The sequence below is a fragment of the Ovis aries genome, chromosome 2, assembly GCF_016772045.2.
Source record: "Ovis aries strain OAR_USU_Benz2616 breed Rambouillet chromosome 2, ARS-UI_Ramb_v3.0, whole genome shotgun sequence".
Classification (NCBI taxonomy): domain Eukaryota; kingdom Metazoa; phylum Chordata; class Mammalia; order Artiodactyla; family Bovidae; genus Ovis; species Ovis aries.
In genome coordinates, this window is record NC_056055.1 from 241,696,490 (window position 1) to 241,716,968 (window position 20,479).

Consider the following 20,479-nt stretch of genomic DNA (forward strand, 5'->3'; position numbering starts at 1 on the left):
AGAACCAGGCCGCACAGAAGGTCATGGTGGGAATCTGGCCTTCATCCCCCAAAGCCCCAGGCCATGAAAGGAAACCAGGGAAGAGTCAGGAAGGTCTTACCTAGTGAGATTCCCTCAAAGCCTGGGGAGAAGAGATTAGGTAGAGGATCACAGTGGACCCCTTCCTCTAGCTGCATCTTCACGGGCACAGAGCAGCATCAGTAAATGGCTCTTCCTCCATAAACTTCATCAACTCACAGGCAAAATTTAGACCAGTCTCTTTTTCTTTAATAACTTCTTTTCCTGAATACAAAATATGTATTCTATAGTGCAGAACCATGGGGAATGACCAAATATAAAGGGCTGCCATGGGAATTAGGGGCTTAGCTTACTACCCGAGTTTCTCACCAAATGGAGAATCAGGTGTATAGGATGTAGCTATAAGTGTGTGTGTGCTCAGTCGTGTCTGACCCTTTGCAACCCCATGGACCGTAGCCCGCCAGGCTCCTCTGTCCATGGAATTTTCCAGGCAAGAATGCTGGAGTGGGTTGCCATTTCCTCCTCCAGGGGATCTTCCCAACCCAGGGAATGACCTCTCATCTCTTGCATCTCCTGTGTTGGATTCTTTACCACCGAGCCACCTAGGAAGCCGCATAAGGATAAAGAAGAGTTCCTCAACCTGTTCTAGGGGCTGTTAAGCTGCTAAGATTTCTGGGTTCCTGGATGAGTAGTGAGTTCCTCATTCCTGGTAGTATGCAAGCTGTCAGAGGATACGTTTTAGAAAAGAAGTATGACTCTTATTCAAATATAGGTTGAACATACATCAAAAGTTTGTTTAACTCATGAATGAGAAAACCAGTAAGACAGTCATGCTGATTCAAGGGAGAACAAGAGGAAGACAGTTACAGGATACTGGAGAAAGAACATTGGAATAAAATAGCTCAGTTAAATACAAAACTGGTCAATGTCCTAAAGGACCAAAAATCTGTAACCTTTGGGTGTTTCCTACTAGAGAGAAATCTATCAGTTAACGTATAACTTCTGAAGTCATGCCTTTTAATAGCATGTGCCAATTGGTCAAAGTTAAACCCTCCAGATAATTAAACACCCTTGGTGGGTCAGTTATATAGTGCTCCAACATGTCTTTGAAAAGACAGGTTGCCCTCTATTTGCCTGTTTCCAAGTTTCTATACTTTTTCTTACAAAGCTGTGCAAATGGCTCCAGTGAGAGGCTGCAGGTGGGTTCTGGTGGCTGAAGGTTGGTTGGCATATTATTTTTTATGATATAAACTATTACCCAAAACTTAGTAGCTTAAAATAATCAACTTTTATTATGTTGCAATTTCTATGGGTCAGGAATGGGAGAGCAGTTCAGCTGGCATTTCTGGTTCAGGGTCTCTTATGAGGTTGCAATCATACGTCCGATTGGGCTACATTGACCTGAAGGCTTGACTGGGGCTGGAGGATCTCCTCCCAAGATGACTCAATCACATGACCGGCAAATTCGTGCAGGCTTTTGGCAGGGCTTCTCATGTGGGTCTCTCCATGGTTGCCTGAGTATCCTCACGATATGGCGGCCAGCTTTGCTCAGTGATCCTAGAGAGTTAAAACAGAAGTTCAGTTCAGTTCACGACTCTGCAACCCCATGGACTGCAGCACATCAGACCTCCCTGTCCATCACCAACTCCCGGAGTTTACTCAAACTCATGTCCATCGAGTCAGTGATGCCATCCAACCATTTCATCCTCTGTCATCCCGCCTTAAATCTTTCCCAGCACCAGGGTCTTTTCCAGTGAGTCAGTTCTTCGCATCAGGTGGCCAAAGTATTTGGAGTTTCAGCTTCAGCATCAGTCCTTCCAAAGAATATTCAGGACTGATTTCCTTTAGGACGGACTGGTTGGATCTCCTTGCAGTCCAAGGGACTCTCAAGAGTCTTCTCCAACACCACAGTTCAAAAGCATCAATTCTTTGGCAGCAATGTCTTTTATGACCGAGGCTCAGAAGTCATACTCCATCATTTCTCCAATAAGCTATTGGCTACACAAGTCATCCCTGCCCAGTGTGGCTGGGGACTTCGCAGGGGGTGAATATCAGAAAGTGAGGATCACTGGGGCCATCTTGGAAACTGTATCCACAGCTGGACACCTTTAAGTTTATTTCAGCCTGAGGCTGAGGTTAGTGCAGGTAGTAAGCAGAAGTTATCTTCAGCTGTCCCACTGCCTGTTGACTCTTCCTATTTGGCTCCTTAAAGCTACTACCCAGCCAAGGTCATGGGGTAGATGAGTCTGCACCAAAGTCTGTCTTTGCAGCACCTCGTTGCATCTTCAGAACAAGAGCTGCTCTTCCCATCCCAGAATCTCAGCCCAGAACCAAGCCTCACTCTGGAAGAGCTAGGCTGATCAGTCAGTCACACCTTAGTATGAATTAGCAGAAGTAGAAAAAGAGATTTGGGATGAGAGTTGGTGGGAAGCAGAGTCAAGGGAAAGTAAGCCAAACAGGGCACTTGGTGGGATTCCCCAGCAGGGAACAGCCTTTCTGGGGAGCACCATCTTGGGGCAAGTGTTAGAAAGGGGACACCTTGGGCAGTGCAAGCGTGGGATGCTTAAGTGGGTCAGTGATTGGGGAACTTGGGATGGGAGCTGGGGCCCACTGCTCAGGGTCATATGGGGGTTGCTCAGTGCCCAGGTGAGGGCATCAGGAGAGGGCAGGAGGCATGCAAGGGGAAAGGGCACAGCAAAGAGAAACTTCCGATCCTGGTGGGCGGACACTGGCTGGCAATTAGGATGTGGTGGGCTGGCTGCCCACCGATGTGTCTGGTTGAGGGGTGGTCCACAGCCCCCTAGTGACCTGCAGTTGGGCCACTCCCCTGTGGAAGTGGAGCAGGAAGAAGAATCTGTACTTTGCACAGTGGGCTGGCAGGGACCCAGGGGATGGTGACCAACCAAAAGGCTGCATTCCCAGGAGGCCTCCCAGGCATCAGGCCCATCAACAGAGGCCCACCCAAAGCTTCCCAGCGAGGGAGCTGGGATGAAGAGCCCCGAGTCCAGGGTCCAGTCTTGGCCCTGTCCTTGGCTGCATCGAGCTGAGACCTCCGGCAGACTCCTTCCCCGCATCTGGTACCCAGTTCCCTTCTGTGGGAAAGGCTGGGGCACCATGGTGGTGGAGCCAGCTCAGGGACCTACCCCAAGGGTTGGCCTCTTCCCTGGACAGGGCTGGGGGGCTGCCAGGCCTCCTCCTTCCTCTCTTCCCGGGCTGGTCCTCACTGAAAGAGGAGGTGGGCAAACAGGAAGGAGGACAATGATTCCCAGGGGCCCCATGGCCAGCTGATGCCCAGGATCTGATCAGGGGTGGGCAACTTCTGGGGGAGGTGAGAGGCAAATCCAGCTGGGATTTGAGGTCTGTGAAACTGTCCTAGAGGCGTTTATGCAAGGAAGAAGGGGAGGGAGGCTGCCAGTTTAGGGGGTAATTATTTTGCAAAACTTTACGAAGTTTCGGAAAATCTTGTTTCCCCCTTCATTGAAACCATTGTTTTTCAAGGGAAATTGAATTAGAAGGTGGTGGCTGCTGGAGGGGTCTGGAGAGGGAAGAGTAAGCCACATGTTTTTCTAACTAACTAGGCGTCTGTCCTGTGCCAGCAATTCCAGAAGCTCCTCAACTCTGCGTCTAGGACCACCAGGACTGCGGCCAGGGCTGGGAGAGAGGTCCCAGTGGCTCTGGGGACAGTGGCAAGGCTGTCAGTGTCCCTAAATCAGTCCCCTTCATCTGGGCTGGGAGGGCAATGGGCTTGAGGTGAGAAGTGGGGTCAAGCCCCTGGTGCTGGGATGGAAGCCTGAGAGAAGCTTTTGCAGAAAGCCAAGTGGCCTTGTACAAGTCTTCTTGTCTCTCCGCAACCAGTAACAGCAACCAGAAGGCAAGATAGCACAAAAGCTCTCCAGAAGGTGTAAAGTGCGGCTATCTTCATTGCAATTAGTATCCCCATCATGACTGTGTTGAGAGATGGTTACCCAGCGCCATCCTTTAGGTCAAGTCCATAGAGACTGGCTTGGGTGATTCGGAGTTGAAAATGAGTTCAGTGAGAGAGAGTGCAGGGATTGACTATTGATGCCTGTTATGGATATGGATGGGGAAGTAATATTACATGTGTTGGGGATTTGCCTTCTCTAATCTAGCCCAACTCCCTCAGTTTTCTGATAAAGAAGCTGAACTCTAAAGAAGCAAAAGGGCATTTCAAAAGGTGACTCTTCTGACTTCCCAGGCTTATTGCCACGTGGTCACTCAAAAATCTTCGATGACTCCTGCTGCCTAAAGAATAAAGTGACTCGCTCTGAGCTGCTTCCAAGCACACTTTCCAAATGGTATTTCCGTCCCTAGGACTGTGTTCCAGCTGAGCAAGACCCTGCAGGACCCCGTCTCACCCACCACGCAGGATTTGTCCCTGTGCTCCCTGGGCCTGTAACACCCTTCCCGTCTCCCACCTGGTCAGTTTTATCTCCCACCCCAACCCTCACAGCCCTCCCTCTCTATTTTCCCTCCTGGTCCTGGTCAAACTTTATATTTTACCGATATTCCCGTACGTTCTCTTCGCTGCTGAGTTGTGAGCTCCTGAAACCTAGCAGGTTGGCTACAATTTTTTCCTCTCCCCTTTCCTCGCACAGGGCCAGGCACACAGACCCTCTCAAATACTCAGTGAGTAAATGAAATGAATGGCTAACCTCACTGCAGGAGGCGGTGGCCTCCTTACCCTGGACGCTGAACCCTTGACTCCTGGATCAGAGTTTCTGTGGAAATCTGGCTCTCCCTTGTCAGCTTTCTCTTGGCTTCCCCAGGCCAGATAAGCCTCTTTTTCCCCCCACACTTGCTCCCTCCCACTCACCCATCCATCCTGCTTAGAGGTATCATGAGGACCCCATTCAAGGCTGGCCTGATCTAGACTAATGCCTAGAGGTATGACACTGCTCCTCCCTGCCACTGCCAGATGAAGAAAGCCTGGAGACCCAACCTGAAACTCCATCATCTCCCCAGCCCCTGGGCTCAGCCCATCTCTCTCCTCTGATGACCCTTTATCCCTAAGTGTGAAGGAACCCAGTGCAGAGAAAGATACCTGATTGGCGGGGCTGAGTCATATGCTCTGACCGCCTGACCTCGGACAAGTCCCTTCTCCTCCCTTGGCCTCACCTGCACAGGAAATCAAAGGACCCCTCCACCTCTCCTGTGCTTCCCTGTGGCTCAGCGGTCAAGAATCTGCCTGCCAGTGCCTGCCGCTGCAGGAGACACAAGTTCGATCCCCGGGTTGGGAAGATCCCCTGGAGGAGGGCACGGCAATCCACTGCAGTATTCTCGCCTGGAAAATCCCTGGTAGGCTATCATCCATGGGGTCGCAAAGAGCTGGACACAACTGAGCAACTAAACAACAACAGAACCAGCTCTAACAGATGAGGCTCATTTGCGCCTCTCAGCAGAGCAGGGGTACTGGGACTATGGGGGTGGAGAAGGGACCCCACTCTGTCTTGTCCTGAGGGTCTGGCCTTTTGCCCCGGTACTTGAGGCCCCTTCTCCAGCACTCTGTGACTCAGACTGCCAGGGAGGCTGTGGCTCACAAGCCCGACTCTGCCAAAGGCCTTCCTGGGCCAAAGTGATGGTGAGCTGGAAACCGGAAGACAGATCCTTTCTCTATACATTTGGCAAACTGAAATATTTGCTGGGAGGTGGGGGTGAGGTGGAGAGGGTAGGGAGGTGTGACTTTGATTAGAGACATTAACTTGAGTTTTTTGGGTTTCTTTTTTAAGTTTTATATATATATATATAACTTTTATAAATCATATATACGTAAGTGTGTGTGTATATATATATATATATATACTAATTTACATTGAAAAAATACATTTCTGCAAAGAAAGGGAGGCTCCAGGAGAGAGAGAGGGAGAAACCGGAGGGAGGGGGCGGGGGAGGGGAGAAGAGAATCAGGCTCTAATGACTGGGGCGTCTCCATACATTTCAGAGCTACATGCAGATGTCCTGACCAGGTATTCAAGCCCTGCCTCACCTTCCACTCCTCCTCCTCACCCCTCCCCTAGGCTTCAGAAAGCAGACTCCAGCCTCTGACCCTTTGCTCCTGTATTTTCTCCACCTAGCCTGTCCTCCCTACTGGCTCAGCCTTGCTGTTTCTTGGAGATGCAGGACAGGGTGAGAGATCCAGGCTCTGGGCTCCAAAAAGATTAGGTTCCAGCCCTTCCTCTGCCACTTTCCTGCAAGTGATCTCACCTCTCTGAGCCTAATTCCCTATCTGAAAGGGGAAGTAATAGTAATAGCATCCACCGGGTTTGAGATTTCAACACTCTCAAATACTTAGAAGGGGGTCTGGTATGTGTTAAGTGTTTGAGTCATCAGCTATTAAAAAATGATAAGGTCCATAAATGCCCCGCTGACAGCCTGCCTTTGCTGACTACTCAGCAGACAGCAGGTTCTCAGCAAATGTCTATCACTGGTGAGGCTGCGGTGGAAGGGCTGGGCAGCATCTCATCAAAGCCCCAGTCCCTTGGCCGGCCTCATCCACAACTGATCCCAATCTTGTACTGTTTGATTTTGGAACCACGTGAGTGTGTCACAAATTGCCCCAGTTGCTACTGCTGCATAACAAATTACCCTAAAATGCAATGGCTTAAAGCAGCAATTTTTTTTTTTTTTTTTTTTTGCGCATGAGGTTGTGGTCAGGAAGTGCTTGGCTGGGCATCTCTGGCTAGGGGTCTCTGATGCAGCTGCAGTCAAGTGTGGGCTGGGCTGCATTCATCTGAGGGCTTGATGGGACTGGACATCCAAGTGGGCTCCCTCCCACAGCTGGCTCCCCATGCTGGGGGCTCAGCCATGCTGGCAACTGGAGCACCTCCATGTGGCCTAGCATGGTGACCTCAAGATAGTCAGATGTGTTCCACTGAAGCCGACTTGTTAAGCAGTAGGGTCCCAAGAGAAGCAGGAAGAAATTGCGTGGCCTTTCGCGACCTAACCCTGAAGTCTCATCATGTCACTTTCGTCAGATTCTGTCGATGGAAGCAGACACAGGTCCACCCAGATTCAAGAGGAGGGGGGCATAAAGCCCGCCTCTTGATGATACGAGTGTCAGAGAATGTAGGCTACTTTCTAATCTGCCACATTGAATTTTTAAATTTTAATTTAATTGTTAAAAAACTTAGAAAAAACTTATATCCCCACATTAAACAGAAAAGCAGCATCAAAAATAAATAGAAGGAAACTGCAACTGCAAAAGTAATTGCAAACATGAATCTAAGGAAAGTAAAACCACTGCATTACTTTCCCATTGCTGTTCAAGAAAGACATCAGCTCAACTCAGCCAACACTTATTATCTCACAGTTCCGTAGGTCACAGCCCAGGCACAGGTTAGCTGGATTTCCCTGCCCAAGGTGTTGGCAGAACTGGGGCCCAGGCTCCTCTTTCAAACACACTGGTGGTGGCAGAATTCAGTTCATCGTAGCTGTGGGGCTGTCTGCTTCCTTGCTAATGGTCAGCCGGGACGGCCCTCAGTTCCTGGAGGCCGCCCGCAGTTCCCTGCCATGTGGCCTCCCATATGCAGCTCACCAGTGGCTGTTTGCTGTCACCCAGGTCAGCAGAAGTCACTTTTTGGCACTTTACCTTCTTTGAAAGTCTCCTCTGATTAGGCCAGGCCCACCCAAGAGAAACTTCCTTTGATGAGCTCACATGCATAGATTCTGCTCACACTCAATGAGATGGGCGTACACACGGCGTGGATAGGAATCTTGGGGACCCTCTGAGAAAGCTGTCTACCACAAAGGTACTGAAACTCCAGCTGGATGCTACGGTGTGTGGAAGCCTCTGACTCTGAGACCCTCTGTTTGGATGGGAGACTGGCAAGAACAAGAGTGTTAAAGACCCCCCAGCACCTGACTGATGGGAATCAGAGGTGCCAATGAGAATAGAAAAGGGCATTCCTGGCTCACTCCGGAGTCAGAGCCCATCAGCAAGCACCAGAAAAACTCAGAGACCAGAGAGCACATGGGCCTTTCCAGTGACTAAATTCTGTGACTTTGGGGCTTCCCTGCTGGCTCAGGGGTAAAGAATCTGCCCACGAGTGCAGGAGACTTGAATTCGATCCCTGATCTAGGAGGATCCCCTATGCTGCAGGGCAACTCAGCCCGTGTGCCACAACTATTGAATCTCTGCTCTAGAGCCTGGGAACCGCAACCCTTGGGCCCGCGAGCCGCAACTACTGAAGCTCGGTGCCCTGGAGCCTGTGTTCTGCAACGAGAGGCCGCCGCCATAGGGAACCTGTGCAATGTGGAAGAGCAGCCCCTGCCCGCCGCAACCAGAGGAAAGCCCACGCAGCGACAGAGGCCCACGCAGCGACAGAGGCCCACGCAGCGACAGAGACCCAGCACAGCCAAAAGCAAAGTTAAAAAAATGATTAAAAAAAAAAATTCTGTGACCTAGACCATCAATCTCCACTCTGTCCTTTGTGGCTACATGGCCTTGGGCTGCTCACGGTGAGCCCAGGATTTGAGAATGGGCTCTGCAAACTGTCAAGTGCTGGGCTAGTACATGGGGTTGTTATTCTTCATCCTGCCTCCTGAGCTAAGCCAAGCTGGACTTTGTAACTCCTCTGGGTACCCACACAGGTTGGGCAGACTGGAGTTGGGCTCCCAATCCATTCTTGTGACGTTAAGTAGCTTTCAGTGTTCCTGGTGCTGAGGGTGGCTCGGAAGGGGCCAGGCTGTGCCATCTCAGGGGTCTGACAAGAGAGGCGCTCAGGGATCTTCCCTAGGGATAATCATCCTAACTGCTCTCCAAGGCCTGTGTTATAGAGGTGCACCAACCAGTATTTGCTATTTTTGTGGTATTTCATGTATTTTAGGGTGGAAAGTGTAAGTGTTAGTGGCTCAGTCATGTCCGACTCTTTGCAACCCCATGGACTGTAGCCCGCCAAGCTCCTCTGTCCATGGAATTCTCCAGGCCAGAAATACTGGAGTGGGTAGCCATTCCCTTCTCCAGGAGATCTTCCCAACCCAGGGATCAAACCTGGGTCTCCTGCATTGCAGGCAAAGTCTCTGCTTAATCAGACCTGCGATTCCACAGACAAGATTTCTTAGGATGAGGTTAAATCTATTAAAGTAAAAACAATGAATACGTTTTTTAAAACACATGAAGTAAGGAATATTATGTGCAATACGAGTTTAGAGTAAGAAACGTCTTGAAGTTGTTACTGGAATGACTGAAATTTGGAGAAAAAAAAAAGGCATGTTTGGGAGGACAGCTCACCACAGAGCGGGGTGTGGCTCTGTTTCTTCCTGAGTCATCAAGCCAGAAGTCAGGGAGTTGAAGTCAGGTCCCTGCCTCCAGGCCGAGTTCAGGATGCTCATCTCTCACAATGGCAGAGAGCATCTCTTTGTAGAGCGAGCTGCCTGGCTGGACCTGGCAGGAGCGTGGCTCTGCTATGTCCCGTCAGGCTAACCGGTGTGTAGTCTGCGGCCGTCCTAACCCAGACCAAAGGGTGACCTGGGCTGAGGCTGCTGCCCGTGGGTGCCAACTTCCTGCTGAGGAAGAACCCGAGGGCTCCTGAGTCTGATTTCCGGTGCCCAGGGAGGGGACATGGAGGGAGAGCTTGTGGCCAGGGTGGAGGGGGTCCAGGGTGGGGCGGATGGAAGATGGGCCGGGCAGGGAAAACCCAGGCAGGAAACACGGTCAACCAGCAGGACTTCACCTTGGGGACAGAGAAACCAGCATCAGCGAGGAGTAAATAAACCCACCCTGTCCTGTCAGAGCCTTTGCGGAGAGGCTGGCCTTGTCTCTGCGTGGGCACGGCAGGCAGCGGCCATCGCCGGGTGCAGGGTAGGAGAACCAGGGCGGATGCCCTGGGATCTTGTGTGGCCTCTTCAAGGGGCTGGAAGACAAGCCCATGGCCCTGTCCTGATCCAGGGACCACAAGGGCTCAGAGCCGGGTTTCTGCTGGGATGCACGGGCCTCTGTCTGTTGTTGGGGAGGGCCTGCAGGGAAGGGCAGGATGGAAAAGACAAGTGGGGGGAGTTTGCACCCCAAGCACATCCTCAGAGCTGTGATAACAGAGTATGACACCCACTGGGCACTGACTGTGTACAGACCCTTCACAGCGTTAGCTCATGGATGCCTCCTGACTCCCCAGGGAGGGAGACACTCTTATACCCACTTTACATATGTGGAAACTGAGGCCCAGAGAAGTGGAAAAACTTGCCCAAGTTTACACTTAGGGAAGCAGGGAAGTGGCTAGGCCCTGCCGATGTCACCCTCAAGAGCCAAAGTGCATTGTTACATCGAGAAAACACGTCCTTCATATGAACATAACTAACTGAGATGAGCTCACACCCACATAACTGTTCTGTAATCAGCCTTTTCCCTCAGTGTGCTGAGAACCTCTTGACACCTTATGACCTCCATCCTGACATTTCTCAAGGCTGAGAAAACCTAGGTCTGGAGTGGTTGGTCCCAGTCCTGTGCTGGGCGTGATGGAGGAAATGGATGACGGGGAAAGAAGACAAGCCTCCAGGACGTGCAGACGGTGGAGCCTGGCACCTGGTGGAACGTCTCCAGCGGACATTTATCCCCTCTGTGCCAGGCCCTGAGCTGGACAGGGGGTGCAGACATACACCCAACAAGGCCCTGAATTTGGGGCACTCTCTCTTAACATGAGCAGGGAATCAGTTAAATCCAGGGCAATGAGTTGAGGTGCCTGCAAAGAAGAGAAACCCAGAGCCCTCAGAGCACGCAACAACTAACCTGAGGGGCAGTGCTCTGCTGTGCCGGACAGACGATAGGGTGGTGAGCCTGAGGAGGGACGGTTCTCTCGGGAGGGACCCGTCAGAGAGGCTTCATGGGGGAGCGGGACCTGGGCACCTTGGGAGGACAGGCCAGGCGCAGAGCCCAGAAATGATGGAGTGAAGGCTGCAGGACGGAGCCTGGGAAGCAAACTGAGACAGTTGGTCACCCTGGAGCAGAGCTACTGGGCGTCAGCACTACCAGTCTTTGCGACCAGCTCTTTTTCATTGGGAGGGGCTGTCCTGCTCCCTGAGGGATGTTTATAAGCATCCCTGGCTCCTGTCCACTCATTGTGACCCCCTAGCTGTGACAACCGAAAACGTCTCTAGACATTTCCAGACATCCCCCGCCCCCCCTCGCCACCCACCAGGAGCAGAGTCCCCCGGGGCCTGAGAACCATCACCTTTGAGGAGAGGAGAGGCTGAGAGACGAAGGCACTTCCCCAAGGCCACACAGCAACAAACAGCACGTCTAGGGCTGCCTGAATCGCAAACACATGGACTTTCCACTGGGCCACGTGGCTGCTCCTGGCGTGGGGAATCGGGACATCTGGACGAGGGCCCTCGTTTGCGTCTCATGTGCTGTGTGTTTCAGGCAAGGCACTCCCCGACTCTGGGCCCCAGTTTCCTCGTCTCTCGATCTGACAATCTCTGAGGCCCCCAGATGCTCTGATGTTTAGATGCTCTGCCTTCCCAAGGGATCAGGGGAGGGTCAGCTCGGCTGGCATGAGTGGGAAGTGGGGTGAACGGCCAGAGGCGGAGAATCAGCTGGGGGGCAGGGTGGTTAGTGGGCGCTGAGCGTCAGGCCTGCTGTCTGGGTGTCTGGGTTTGGTCACCCTCGAGCATCTGTCTGCCCACAGGCATATCTTGCTAGGATGTGGGAGGGCTCTGAGCTGCTCACGGTGGGTGTGTTCAAAGAAGAACAGAGGGTGGAGCAGGGATGGAGCAGGGGGAGTGGGAAAACAGGGGTCCGCAGGGTCACTCAGCCCTTCGGGAAGCCAGTTTGTCTTCATAGCTATCACCAACACTCCTCCCTTTGACTCTTGCCTGCCAGGGCTTTGCACGTGGTGCTCAAGAAATAGTTGGTTGCTTTTTTTCTCTTTTATGAATGAATGAATGAACTCCAGCCCAATTCCCACCACAGCCATGTAGGAACCAGTTCCAGGCACCCTGAGCCCTCCCAGGCCTGTAGTTTAATCATCACCCCTGCCTGGTGAGTTAACCATCATCAACCAAGGCTCCTGCCTCTCTGAGGTCTGTCTTGGTCTCACCCTCCTCTGCCAGGGCCTGGCACACAGTGTGTGCGCCCCATATAGGGAGGAGATGCTCCCCGCCATGGGGTCAATCTCCAGCTCCCTGGTAGAGAGCACCTAGCGTGTAAGCTGGGGGACGCCTGGGAAGGTGGGGCTCGGAGCCCCCCTGCTCCCCACCTCTCCTGCCCCCCACGCTGCGGTTTACTCACAGAGGAAGCAGCAGCTGGGCCTGAACACGAGGCCTAGAAGCGTGCTTGTCAGGGCCGTGTGGAAAGTTACAGCCGCCACCACTGAGGTCTTTGAAGACCAAACTGTTTGTGTTCCCCACAGCTATTTGTGGCCAAGGCGCCCCCCACCCCCACCCCCAACCCCAGCCGTGCTGGCTCAGAGCTGGAGACTGAGCAGAACCCAGAGCACTGTGGCTAGACCCCAGCCAGCTGGGACCCCAGCCAGCTGGGACCCCAGCCAGACCAGGGCAGCCTATAACCCAGCCCACCTTGCCCGTCTAGCCCAAGCCAGACAAGCCAAGCAACCCAACCTATCTAAGCCAGCCCAGTTCTAGAAACCCAAGTGACCCATCCCATCCCACTAGCTTTACCCAACTAACCTTGCCTGCACCAACCCAAACCAATCACCCAACCGACTAACCCAAGCCAAGTAATGAGTTCAGCCCATGTAACCAAGCCTAATTCTGTCAACCAGACCAACTCAAGTAGCCCTGCCCCACCCACATAATCCAGTTTATTCAATGAGTTAGCCCAACTCAACCCACCCATCCCAAGTCAACCAACTCAACTTGTTATGGACTGAATGTTTGTGTCCCCTCTAAATTCATATGTCAATGCCTAAATCCCCAACATGGTGGTTTTTGGAGGTAGGGCCTTTGGAGGTAATTAGGTCATGAATGTGGTGCCCTCATCCTTATAAAGGGATGAAGCGAGCAGGGCTTTCTCTCTACCTTGTGAGGATATAGAAAGAAAAGGCCCAGTTGTAAACCAGGAAGAGGGCCTTTACTAAGAACCTAACCTTGCCGGCACCTTGATCTTAGGCTTCCAGCCTCAGACCTATAAGAAATAAGTGTTTGTTGTTTAAACCATCCAGTCTATGGCATTCTGTTTTAGCAACCACAACTGAGTAAGACTCAACTCAGTAGCCCAATATAGCTAGCCTAGCTGAATCCAACTAACCAGCCAAATCCAACTAAATCAGCCCAAACCAAGCCAACTTACCCAACCCAAATGAACTGGCCCAAGCAAAGCCAAGCCAATAGCCCAGCTCAACTAGCTTAAACCAACTCAGTCTACCCATGCCAAGCCACCTCAGGTCTCTCAATCCCAAGTAATCCAACACAATTCAACTAAACAGCCATTTCCCCAACCAGTCCAGTCCAGTGAAACCAATCCCACTCTATTAACTGGCCCGATCCAGTTAACTCAGTTTATTCCAACTAGGCCCAGATAACCCGGCCTCACCCAGCCTGACTAGCACACCTAACTCAACTTAATTCAACTAGTTTAGGATAAATCCTCCCAATCCACCTCATTCCTGTTTAACCCATCCAGGTCCAAAAAGACTACCCATGCGTTCCCTCCAAAGGGTACCCCAGCCCAGTTCTATCCAACAAGTTGCTATTAAGAAGCTACTCTTCAGGCTCCTCTGGTGGCTCAGTGGTAATGCCAATGCAGGAGACGTGGGTTCGACCCCTGGTCTGGGAAGATCCCATGTGCTGCAGAGCGCTGAGTCTGTGCACCACAACGGTTGAGCCTGTGCTCTAAAGCCCGAAGTCACAACAGCTGAGCCCACGTGCTGCAGCTCCTGAAGCCTGTGCACCCTGGAGCCCACGCTCTGCAAGTGAAGCCTGCTCGCTGCAACTAGAGAAAAGCTGCATAGCAGTGAAGACCCAGCCAGCCAGAGATAAATGCATTAAGTTTAAAAAAAAAAGAAGAGGAAGCGACTTTTCCTCAGACTTAAACAAGTCCCTGACAACACAACAGGATGAGAAGAGACTAGGTCCTGTCCTCAGGGCCCTCATGGTCTCCTAGAATTTGGGAGGCAGCCTCTATAACATGGAGGGGTCCCCTGTTGTGAGTTCAGTTCAGTTCAGTTCAGTTGCTCAGTCGTGTCTGACTCTTTGTGACCCCACAGATTGCAGCATGCCAGGCTTCCCTGTCCTTCACTGACTCCCAGAGCTTGCTCAAACTCATGTCCTTAGCATCGGTGATGCCATCCAACCATCTCATCCTCTCTTGTCCCCTTCTCCTCCTGCCTTCAATCTTTCCCAGCATCAGGGTCTTTTCAAATGAGTCAGTTCTTCACATCAGGTGACCAAAGTATTGGAGCTTCAGCATCAGTCTTTCCAATGAATATTCAGGACTGATTTCCTTTAGGATGGACTGGTTGGATCTCCTTGCAGTCCAAGGGACTCTCAAGAGTCTTCTCCAATACCATAGTTCAAAAGCCTCTGTTGTGAAGGCCACTTCAAATCTGACGCAGACCTGCAACATGGGAGAGGCTGTAGCCAGAGCCACGGGGTTTCTGAATAGTGGGTACCACGGCTGACACGACCTATGTACGGGTCCTGAAGAACAATAGGGTGGACAGAAGGAGAAGGGAAGGAAGGGAAAGAACAAATGCCCAGAGGTGGGAAAGCCCTACCTGAGAAGCAGGATCAGTGTATTATGGCTAGAGAGCTGGGGGCATGGTGGGGAGTGTGTGTCGGGGGGTGGGGGATGGGTGAGAACAGAAGGGAGGGCTGGGAAGAGAGCATAGAGCCGCTGATTGGACTTCTACGTCTTGGGCAGTGAGGAGCCAGGGAGAAGGATAGGGTCTGATCAGACACATGTTTTTGAAGATTCACCTTAAAGGACAGAGTGGAACAGGGGGACAGAAGGGCTAGTCTGGGTCAGGAGGCCATGAAGAGATCAGCCTGGAGGGGCCTCAGCGCTGCCCCCAGCTCAGTGCACCCCTTCTGCAAATGCGGGCACTGCAAGCCAGAAACCAGGGTGTGTCCAGGCTTAGACCCTCAGCCCAGTGTTCCTTGCCCAGCAAATACAGGAGCCCAGCTCTGGAAGCTATCATAAGGACCCTGTCTGCAGGCTCAGCTCCTGAGGTCCCCTTCCTGGGGGTCAGCACCACCCCTGTAGAGAGGCAAAGACCCAGGGCCTACTCCCTGACCGCAGGGGAAGCTACACCTTGGGAGACAGGTACAGGCCCGGGGGATGGGGTGGGTTGGGAGGTGGGGCTAACTATCATGAGGCCTTTTGAAGGGAACTTGCCAGAAGGTAGGAGTGGGGAAAAGGAAAGAGTAATTGACACTGGGATGGCAAGGGTCAGGCTGTGAAGTGGACCAGCTATGCACTGGCAAGGACCATGCCCACTTCATGGGCCCCTTCCTTGGCTAGTGCAATGTGCCCAGACACCAGGGAATGTTGTCACCACCATCAGGGAGAACAGAGCTGACCGTCCTTACTGACGATCGATCTGAACTTCTCCTTTGGCCCCTGGGAAACTGAGGCCCAGAGAGGGACAGAAACTTGCCCAAGGCTACACAGTAGGTCAACGTCAGAGCAAGGGCTAGAACCAGATTGATGATCCCGGGCCAGAGCTGTCAAACACAGACCACCAGGCTATTTTTCAGGTTCAAAATCTAGGGCTACAGCAGAACAGCAATGAGCTGAAGCACCAAAAATGTATCAAGGTTATCCTTGAACCTGGAAGGTGTCTCCTGGGCTAAGTCTCCGTCCTTACAGGCTGGGGCTTCCCAGCACGCTCTGCAGTCTGCCCACGCCAGCTGACCTCCAAGCAAAGTGTTTCCAAAAGTCAAGGGAAATTACTTCCTGCCTCCAAACCCTCTGCCCTCATCTGCTAGGCTGAGTCCGATCGATTTCAGATTTGGAAAATAACAGCTGTTTTCCCTGTGCTCATAGCACAGATCAATAGAAATAGCCCTGTCCTTGCCAGGCCAGACAGGTTTGCATGGTGGGTGGGCAGTGGATCTATACCAACCCAAGAACTTGGAATCCCACCTGCCCCAGCTGTCTGGGGAGAGGCCAGGGATATTAAGGGAGAGAGGCCAGGAAATATATACATACACAACCCACTGTTTCTCAGAGTGAGTTCCCAGGGGAGGGAACACGGTTTGGGGATGGGAAGAATGGACCACATGGGGGCAGGAGGCAGAGAGGTGCTAAGAGCCCAGAAGGTGGAAAGCTGTGGAGCAACTTCTTTGAGAATGCATCTCACTGACAGAGGAAAAGTGAGGCTCAGAGAGGAGCCAAGACCTCAGGGTCACAGGTGAGTGAGGTCAGAACTGGGATTCCCAGATCTGGGACATGGCCTATTCTGCCTCCTCGAAACCAGAACCAACCAGGAAACTAGAGAGAGGGTCCAAGAGCCATTACCCTTGCTCCACAAAGACAGACAAACTCCCCCTGGCTCAGCACAGGTGCTACAGTGAGTAGTTTAAGCACGTGGACCACGAATCAGACACCTGAGCTCATATCGCAGCTCTCCACAAATTGGCTGTGTGAGCTTTTGGTGACTTCAGTTTTCCTACCTGTAAAATGGAAATAATAGCATTTTTCTCAGCTGTGAAGCATTCAGAGCAGCAAGCCAGGGCTCAGTAAATGTTAGCAGTTTTATTTCCCAGCACTTGACAATTAATGGTTTAGTAAATAAATGAGGACCTTCTCCAAGATCACAGAGTGAGTCAGCTGCAAAACCAGCACCAGACATCTGTAAAATGAGTAGAAAAATGCTGAGAAGAGGCAAGGAGAGCATGCCCAAACTTGCTTGGGACAGTGCCGGTCACATGACAAGAGCCGACTCTGCCTGAACTCAGGGTTGGGCTCTCATTGGCCCATCTTGGGTCACATGCCCAGCCACAAACCAATCAGAAAACCTCTGAGTGGCCAGGTCTGGGTCACGTGTTGGCCCCAGAGATGGGGGTGTTGCCACCAGAACAGCAGGAACTGGACCGCAGGTGGTGATATGGCACAGAGAGGTTCGCCTCTCACGTCCGGAGCTCGTGGAATCTGAGCAACCAGGAAGAAAAAGAGTAATACCGCCATCATTTCCAAGCACTGCCAACGCGGGTGCGCACCCCATGTAGCAAGTGAGGACACTGGGGCAGCGCTGAGTCATTAAGAGCCTCTGAAGGCGTATGCCTGGGGAGGAAAATATATGGAGTTCGTCTCTATCAGGGGCCTCCTCAAATTTAACTGAGAAGGGTCACAATGTTCTCCTGTCAAATCGCTGTTAGGAATGTAAAAATCAACGGTAATGATAGCTTGCATTAATTAAGCACGTACTATATGCTGGGCATGGCTTTAAACATTTTTCATGTATCAGCTTGTTTAACCTATGTAATATTCCTATGTGGTAGGTCCTGTCGTAAACTCCACTTTACAGATTAGGAAATTAAGGTGTGAGTAGGTTAAGTAACCTGCCTAAGGTCCTACAGCCAATTATTAGGGGTTTCAAGAGAATTTCAATTAACCGTGGTTTTGCCATATACAGGGTGGAGATTTCAGTTAGTATCTACAGAGAACACCTCCCTTCCGCTTCCTCCCCATTGGACAAAATAACTAATGTTACCTCAGCACCACCTACTTGCCAGGCATTTTTCTGGTTATATGACCTCCATTTAGTCTCTCACTGGCAAGAGTCATCCCCATTTTACAGATGAGGACACTGAGGCTTGGAGACGCAGAGTGTTGTGTGCCTCAAGTCACACCCACACCAGAAAGAGCTGAATAGAGTCGACTGGCCAGGGCCCCTTCTTGCCCTGTGGTGAGGACCTGGATAAATGGGGCCTAACAGTGGTGTGCAGTGGAATGCTCCCTGCCCATCCCAGCTCTCTCCCAGCACATGTCCCATAAATGTATCTTCCAAAAGGATGGGAGTGGCCTGGGTGCCCCATGGGCTGCTCTGTCTCAGGCCTGATTCCCGGTGACCTTGGCATCAGCTCCTCCAGGACCACAGCCTGACCCTTGTTTTGCTCAGAAAGCCCACACATCATTTCACACAGGAAATTCAACCTGGCCCTCTCACGTCCTGTTCTCAAGAACAGGGGAAAAAAACCTGTAAAGTGAGTCGCTGTGTTGTTTTTTAAGCCGACTTTGAAAAGTTTCCTGAGAGGGAGGGAGAGTCAAGAGAAGGAGAGAGAGAGAGAGAGAAACCTGCAGGTAGAAATGGGAGGGGAAATGTGTCAGAAGGACCAAGAATCAGAAAGGAAGAGAGATGGAGCCGAGGGGGCTTTTGGGAGGAGCCCACCATGGGAAAGCATCAGATGGCACCAGCAGGTGATGGAGAGAAACAGAGTAGCGAAGGGAGCCAGTGGGGCTGAGAGAAGCACAGGGGGAATCTGAGCCTGGGGAGGAGCCCTACCCCCGCCTCCAGGGCCACCCTCACCCACATCTCAGCTCCACCGGCCTGTGCTCCCACCACCCACTTATCCAGGGCAGTGGAAGGGGGCCTCATCTGGGGGTAAGACAGACCTTTAGATGTGCGCTGAAGCCAGCTGGTGCTGGTTGCTGTGAGCTTGCAGGAGGCAACTGTGAAACCCTTGGGAATTTTGTAGGTCAGTTGTTGGTAACTTGAAATTGACCTTGGTGGGAGTTACACCATAGAAGTTGGCCACAAATCAAGGCTTTCTTTCTTTTTTTTTTTGAAAGCCAGAACACCACTGCCTGGAGTCCAATTCCATCCATGTCTCCTAACAGCTGTGTGTCTGTGGTCTTGTCACTATCTAATCCTCTTTCTCCTCCTGTGCAATTAGAAGACTGATACCCACCTCCCAGGGCTGTTGGGAAAATAAACCGAGAGTCTGTGTGAAGCACCTGCACACAGCAGACACCTAGCATATGCTCCCTTCTTCCCTTGGAGAACTTGGAACCCTGTTTCTCTTCACCCTCTTTGCTTCCCCTTCACGTCTGAGATTCCCCTGCTAGAGGAAGATGGATTTAAACCTTCCTGTCATTCAGTAGAAAAGTACTCCTCTTCTGGGTAGGGGAGGACATTGGTATGTTTCTCAGGCCTTTAGTCGTTTTAATTCAGTAGGTATTAAGCCCTTTGTAGGCCCCACATGCCAGGAAGGGCGTGGGAAGGGAATGGGGAGGCTAGAGGAAAAGATGGAGATGAAGATGTATTTCCTAGAATCACAGAAAGGAGAGATGAGGTGGCATATCCCAAAATGACTGATGCTCAGAAATACTGACACGTGGCTTTGAAACATGGAAATCAGGGGAGGCTCCCGAGGAAGATCACATTTGAACTGGGCTGTCCTCCCTTCCTCCCTCTGTTCCTCATTCCCCCTTTCATCACTCGATTATAATTTATTTGTTCATCATTCATTATTCAGCCAGCATTTCCTGCCCACCTGCCCAGCTGAAGTGATGAGGACACAGGAGAACATGTTCCCCCCTCCCTCCTGGAGCTTGTGGACAAGTTGGGGAGACAGGCCCACAAGTGGCCCATTTTAGTGAGTCATGGTCCCCTTTGCAGGCTGGCTGGATCGCGACACGTGCAGATGGTCAGGCGGTCATTCCAGGAAGAGGAAATGGCAGGAGCAAAGGCCCAGAGGCTGGATTGGGTGGAGCATGCTCAGAAGCAGTGAGGAGCCTGAGTGGCTGGAGAAACAAGACAGGGAGGAGAGCAGGAAAGAGAAGCCAGGCCCTTGAATGCCTGAGACAGGACCTTTTGATTCATAGGGTAGGACCGTTTCCAAGGACTGACAGCTTAAAGCGAGGAGGAGCAGGGAGGAGGGTCCCCAGAGACCCCGGTCCCTAATACCAGCGCTGCCTTCCAGACAGCCCTGTTCCATGAGCCAGCCTTCCTCTGCAGAGCTGGGCAGCTGCAGTGGACGCCGTGTTTGGGGCACCCCCAGCATCTGTCCTGTCTTCCTTTGAAAACGCTATCTGGATTTTCTTGTGAGGAACCACCCGTCCTTCCTGCTCCCTCCTTGTGGTTCTGCATCATCTGGTTACAAGTGAGATCAGGCCACTCCTCTGCTCAAGATCCTCCAATGGCTCCCACCACCCTGGAAAGATGAGAAAAAGTCCTTCTCATGGGCTTCAGGCCCTACGAGCCTGGCCTGTGTTACTTTCAGACTCCTCCTCTCCCCTCACTCACCCACTTGGTTCACACCAGTTCCTGCACTTCTCCTGGGAGCACGCCAAGCCTGCTCTCACCTCAGGACCTTTGCATGTGCTGTTCCTTTGCCTGGAATGTTCTTCCTCCAGGTCACAGTGTGGCTCACTCACTCATTTCATTGAGGCCTGTCCTCAAATGTCCCCTTGTCAGAGAGGCCTTTCCTGACACCACGTAACTTTCAGTCCTCTTATCTTGCATACTGTTTGCTTCTTCGTGCTCTTTGCTGTCCGACATATCCCATCGTTGTTTGTGCTTTGTGGTTTATTATCTCTCTGAGTTCT

The 20,479-nt window shown here is 51.8% G+C and overlaps 1 long non-coding RNA gene across 1 annotated transcript; it reads right to left on the minus strand.

Annotated features, from left to right (window-relative positions):
- Positions 1-1,287: 1,287 nt before the first annotated feature.
- On the minus strand, positions 1,288-18,752 carry LOC114112907 (uncharacterized). The gene is made up of 2 exons (XR_003588042.3): positions 18,545-18,752; positions 1,288-1,575 (listed from the first exon to the last, which is right to left on the minus strand). It is a non-coding gene; the product is annotated as an uncharacterized LOC114112907 (long non-coding RNA).
- Positions 18,753-20,479: the final 1,727 nt, after the last annotated feature.